At 38.4% G+C, this 6,377-nt stretch overlaps 1 protein-coding gene across 6 annotated transcripts in view; it reads right to left on the reverse strand.

Annotated features, from left to right (window-relative positions):
* The window catches only part of nrxn2a (neurexin 2a), a 166,119-nt gene extending 159,967 nt beyond the window's left edge, over positions 1-6,152 (reverse strand). For 3 of the 6 annotated variants that reach the window (XM_032576023.1, XM_032576024.1, XM_032576019.1), the window contains exon 1: positions 5,736-6,151. The gene's annotated coding sequence lies outside the window, so the exon portion shown is untranslated. Of the gene's footprint in view, positions 1-5,477; positions 5,658-5,735 lie in introns of those variants that run through there. The other 3 variants (XM_032576025.1, XM_032576021.1, XM_032576020.1) reach the window with 2 other exon arrangements.
* Positions 6,153-6,377: the final 225 nt, after the last annotated feature.

Consider the following 6,377-nt stretch of genomic DNA (forward strand, 5'->3'; position numbering starts at 1 on the left):
TTAAAACATTTATGCTCTTAATGTTACATCAGTTATAGATAAAGAATGTTGCCGCGGATGATGTTTGATTTGCGTAATAGATCTTTTTAACTGACTTCATGTAATGATTGCGTACTCGGCTAATAATCACAGCGACAAGTCACTTTCATTCCTATTTTGTGGGCAAGCAAAAATATTTGGGAACCATTTTTGAAAACAGTCTTACATTTAGAAAATCTTTATAGGTTTTCTAAATCTATAAATTTAGATTTAGAAAACCTAAATTTTCTAAATCTAAAGAATTTAGAAAATGTACATTTTGTGAAAACAGAAAATATTTTTGTTCAGCACCGGGATCACCTTAGAAAAGAAGAAAAATTGTAATGTATACACAAGCAAAGCATGAACTGAAATATTAAACATACTCTTTTAAATACCTTGCATAATTTCTTAAATATTTACTGTATTTATTAAAAAACAACAACAAATAAAATATGACTTAAATCTAATCTTGTCGAGCTCTTGTGAGCCAATAGTGTAATGTCATGTACTGTGAGCCGAATGTATTATTATATCCCAAATGGAGCATTTAATGGAGAAAACAAAATGCAAAGCATTTGTCTATTCTGAGTGGGAAATGTGCAAAAATGAATAAATAAATAAAATAAAAAAATGCCTGATGCTGACTTTTAAGCAATAATTATCTTCCAAGTCAGATGAGTGGGTTGTAAGATATTGCACCTGATGATTGCAAAGTATAAGAGAGCAATATGAAATTTTAAAGCTTTCAAAGGACATGGTTTTGCATCAGTAATTTCCACACATTTAACATGCGTAAAAGACAAATTTAAAATGAAATTAGAGGGGGAAAAAAACCACTGTGACAGGATGATAGACGACTCACAGTAAGAAAACCACAACTAGCTCACTGTTAGGTTAGCATCTGTTTCACATTTCGATGTTTCAGTGTGTTTAATTAGTGTGGACTGCATTTGGTCAGCTTTAGTTCAAAATCAAAAACAACTAGGCTTTTCAGGACTGAACTGGATATGTCAACTTTGAAGACAGATTCTTTAAAATAGACATGAAACCTTTAGTCTATTTATAAATACACAGTAAGAAGTATTTTAGGTAGTGTTTGGTATAATAGGAACACCCTAGATTAGATAGGTGCAAAAAAATACACAAGCCAAACTTGGGCTGTACTATTCAACACAAATTTTTGCGAAAAAAAAAAAAAAAAAGAATTCTTTAACAAAAATACTCATCTCATGTTTTCTCAAGTCCAATTTCTTGCATCTTCTTTACATGTTTTGTCTCATAAGTTAGACGTTTTGTTATATGTCTAGTGCAAGGTAAGACAAAGTGCATATTTTATTCTGCCTGGGAAAAGTTTTTTTTTTTTTTTTTTTAAATCCTGCCCTGTTTTAACTACTACTACAAAAAAAATCTGTTTACTAGTTCTCAGCAGCATCTGACACACTTCCAGTCAGTTGAGTGGGCTGTAACATATATAGCATTGTGAGGCGTAGGAGAGAGAAAAAAAAATATTCAAAGTTCTGAAAAGACTTGTTTTGTATCTGTAATTACCACATGCACCTAACATGCATAATGAACGGTATAAAATTATATAGTTACAATTACAGTGAAATACTTTGTGGCATAACGCTCCAGTTTTCCCAGAAAAGAGGGCAGGGGGTCCGTCCCCTGTGATTTTCGGCTGTGCATAACAATGTTTTAAATCCTTGTTTCTACCCTTTGAAACAAGTGGCACAATGACCCAGATTGTAATTTAACCAACACTATGCTGCTGGTGTCACAACTCTAACTATACAGCCCTCTGGCTATGTGACTTGTACTGGGTAAAAGATTTCTTTTTATTTCTACTATTTGCTCCATTCTGTGGAGCAAAGTTCATTAGAAAATAACGCACAAATGATGAAATAACTCGAGCTCCCTGAAGGTGTAGAGAGACAAAGATCTCAACAGTGACCTTTGTTTTTTTGTCTTCATCATCCAGGGACATAATCCCTGTTTGGCTCTGCAGCTGGCATGCAACTGAGTCACGCGTCAGCCCTGATTAGAAGCAACAGTGGTCCGCGGGCCCCGTTCCTCTGCCAGAGCCAGGAGTGGAAAAGGCCAGGGCCACCACTTTCAGTCTGTGGGTATGACCTTGATGGGGTATGATAAAGAGGAAGCGACACGATTTGCAATGCCACACAATATCTGTAACCTTCCGCTTCCCCAGAATGCATGCTGCAGCCATTGAGCTGTGACACACATGTATGAAAAACACACAAACATCCACGCACACCACGTCAACTTTGCCCTCTTGTTATTTCAAGCAGTCTCCTTGGTCAAGTCACCCATCTCTCGCTGCGTTCTAGCTGGTGCTTTATGTTATGTCTTGGTTCTGCATTTCTGTTTCATTCCAATAGACAAGAAATACCTTCGGGAGAAAAAAGGCTCAACTAAATAAAAGTGAAGTTATGTGATCTGCCACATTCTAATAGGTTTTAAAAAAATATTACAAAATTATTTTTAAAATGATTCCAATGACTTGGTATTAAATAAGTTGCTGTGATGACAGCAGTAACACAATTTCCCTCTTTCTTAAATGCCCAAGCCTTCCCAAACTCTCACATTTTATTGGAGGCAGTAATGAAAGCAGATGCCTTGTGAGTCAGATCATAGCCACACAAGTGTGGAAAGTGTGGCCCTGAAAGCTCCTCCCCCTCCAAAAAAATAGCAACAGGGTAATGGGAGAAATCCTAGCTATAGCACATTGAGCGAAAGTAAAGCTGAAATTTGATTTAAAAATCGGAATTGTAGTATTAAGCTATAAGATTGGTAAATCCATTAAGAATTTGAATGCAATAAAGCTTAGTTCACCAAAGTCTGTAACTATGACCTTAGCAATACCTCATTTTGAATGGTCCCTCACCCTTTTCTTTCTTTGCAAAATCATTTATTTTGGTCATTCTATTCAATGAAACCTGAGATCCTTGCATTACTAAAATGCCATGATATTTCTCATCAAAACGAGACAAAGTCTGTCTCCAAAAGCGCAATCTAGTAGTTGCTGTTAGGATGTGACCTTATCTAGTGAGGTAAGTGTAAGCTACTATTATGAATATGACATGAAGGTTAGTACTTCAAGCTTGACCTCAGTAATTAGTAGGCCTGGGCAGCATGACAATCTAATGGTACGATAATGTTGACCAAAAATATATAAAACGATTTTATAGTTATGTAAAACAGAAAACCAGCAATTATTCCTGCTACTGCTGAAATAGTAAAACATATTGGTTGCAATATCATAATATTTATCATTGTTTTGAAGCTTAGGCACAATGATACTCTATACTTTTCACAACTGGAAAAAAGTATGCAGCATCTGGAAATATTTCCAGAAGATCAGCTTTGCCTTATGCGTCTGAAAAGCATAAGGGTGTCAGCTGACCATCAATGCGCAGCAACAGGTGGGGAAGCACTGAAAAATGTTTTAACTGTTTAAAACTTGGCTGAACCTTGACAAACCTCTTGTGTTTATGGTGGGATAGATTTCATGTATTTATTTTTATATTTTTTTTGTAAGCTAGGAAGTAGTTCTTGAGTTTACTTCTTGCCAGAGTCGACTAAAAAAATAATTCTGTTTGGGACAGCTGAACAAAAACACTCATTACTTTCTGGCTATGGGTCAGGTAGCATTTGGGTGCACAGTATAGAAACATTAAAAGAGTTATAGACAAGACACAAATGATTTGTAAGCACTGCAAGACTACAGTGTGTGCAAAGCCATCAGCCACTAATGACGCAATGTTTCCCATCTGCTTCGGAGCTTCCTATGGGTGTTAAATTAAAGGTCCATTACACAGTTTGTATAGGATTAAATTGATCTTAACTGTTTCTGATTTGATTTGGAGTCGGCAATTTAGGGATGTAACCAGATGTTGTGTTATATTGACTCAGTGAAAAAAAACTCTGCATTGTGCTGACCGACATCTATTTTCCAAAGGCACTGAAGGAGGACCCAACAGAAAAATACAGCTTACATGTACGCAATGGACTGGATAACTATTAGCTGCTAACTATCCTAAAGTTAGCATCTGCACTTTTTTAAAGACTGTATTTAATCATCTCTAGTTGAACATCTAAAATACTTGAGCTGAAAAAACTAAAAGTGGGTAATTCTTCACTGGAGAGATCCAAGTTTGACATTCATTAAATATTTGTTCTATTTGTGAAAACACAAAAAGGAGCATTTTCAATGTCCAACGTAGATTAGAGACTCTTCAAACACTATGAGATTACTCTATTTGTATAAATAATATATAAAGTAAGGATTTTTACCCGAAATACTATTGCTTAATAATGTCTTTTAAAAAATCTTGTTGTGTTCTTGTGAACCCAACTTCGTTTATTGCCTAATGTCTTGAGCTGGATGTTTTGCTCCATCCTGACAAAGACAAGTAACAGTATGCATCAGATCACAGGTGGAGCTGAATTTGCATAGCAAATTGGTTTGCAGGAGGTGCAAGGAGGGCAGCCACACTCCTTTTGAGAAGAGCGGCAGCAGCCCCCTTGGGCACCTCCCCTCAGTTTTTGGATAAATTAATCTAATTATTAAGGGGGAAAACATCAAGCTGTGATCAGAGTCGCTACTGTTCTATAAAAAAAAAAAATATTCAAGACACAAAAGATACACAAAATAAAAACAAACACCAGTGAGGAGGAAAGTAACACCCAAATAGTGCACCATGACAATTGGTGCCTTCCCATAAACAATAGGTGGTGATTAAATAAGCTGTTTCCCTCTGCTCAGTCACAATAATCTAGTTATAATGTGCGGGGTTGTAAATTAGAACTGAGAATTAAATAAAGCAAATGTATTCGGAAGAAGATAGAGAACAAGCTGTAATTTGAGCCACAACAACTCCTAAAATGCAAACCACACAATTTGATTTTTGCAACCACAAAACGCTGGATGGAATAGCAACTTTTCTCAAATTTTATTATTGTATTTAAAGCTGAACTGGCTGCAACTGTTCCCTCTTCCATCCCTTCTGTTTTTTATTTAAACTAGCTGGTCCTCTGGCACAGAACACAAAATCCCCCTCAATAATAAATAGGCTACCTCCAGCATTTTACAGACAAGGGCCCTGCCTGCTGCATGACTCAAAGACCACCTCAACTTCACTTTTTTTTTTTTCTCCCCCTCTCTCCTCCCCATAAAATATTTAGCATCTTCACCAGTCAGCCTGGTACGTGGGATCTGATGAAACCATGCCAGTTTTCTGTATGCATTCAAAGGAAAAGCCCCCACAGTATGTGGTGCATGTACAGCCCAACCACGGGGCATGTCTTCCGGCACGCAATTAGGCGACCTCATCCGCAAAACCGTGCTGAGATTTTGAAACCATACCTCTGTCCTCTTCCACCCAGCTGAGCTGACTGGAAATGTATTTAAATTCTGAAAGAAATCAGATCACCTTTACCTGCATAGAGGCTGAGATCTCCAAAAGACACCCCGAAGAAGTAGTAAATGAGAAGCCCCCGAATTGTGACAGAAAACAAATCACTGACATAGGAGAGAGAAAGAAAGAAGAAGGAAAAAAAAGGGAGCACAGCCTCGCAGCTTTAAACACAAATACACGGCGTGTATAACGTGGCTTTCCGCTGCGGCATGCCTTAAAAAAGCAATTACCTCCGTCCGTAAGGTCGTTTGTGTGTAGGAGGTGCGTGGTGTCATTTACCTGTGCATCATCCAGCGATCCGACACATGGACACGGAGGGGAGGGTTGGATTATTCCAGCAAGGCAACAGAAAAGAAAAAAGAAAAGAAAAAAACACACACACACACAAAAAAAGCCCGGAAAGCACAATGGAGAGAGAAAGAGAGAGAGAGGAAGAGAGAAGGAAACGGGAAGGAAAAGTCCGAAAATTTCAGCAGAGATGAATGCGGCAGATGAATCCACGAATCCCGTTTTCAGGAAGAGTCTCCCTTATCTTTAGATGTTGCTGTGTAGATGAAAGCAGACAGGCAGGGAAGCCCAGCAGAGCTGCTCTGTGCAGACAAAGATGCTTTCTCTCCTCCGCCGCACTGAGGGCAGCGGCAGCAGCAGCAGCAGCAGCAGAGCCGTCATCCCCCTCTCCCCCGACACTTGATGGTAATAGTTTAGTAGGTAGCTTATAAGGGTTGAGGGCGCGGTCAGCTGCTGTTGACCAATCCCCCACCCCCATCAAAACTATAACATCAACGTTGCCAGGGAGGATTAAACTGCGTATAAACGTACCACGCGGGATCGTAACCCCAGCTTTGTGAGTGGGTGTATTTTAATTTGCCGTGATCAGGTATCCTGATACAGGAGGCATCTCATGTTTCCTGTTTCCTCTCC

The sequence above is a fragment of the Xiphophorus hellerii genome, chromosome 11, assembly GCF_003331165.1.
Source record: "Xiphophorus hellerii strain 12219 chromosome 11, Xiphophorus_hellerii-4.1, whole genome shotgun sequence".
In the NCBI taxonomy this organism is placed as follows: Eukaryota; Metazoa; Chordata; class Actinopteri; order Cyprinodontiformes; family Poeciliidae; genus Xiphophorus; species Xiphophorus hellerii.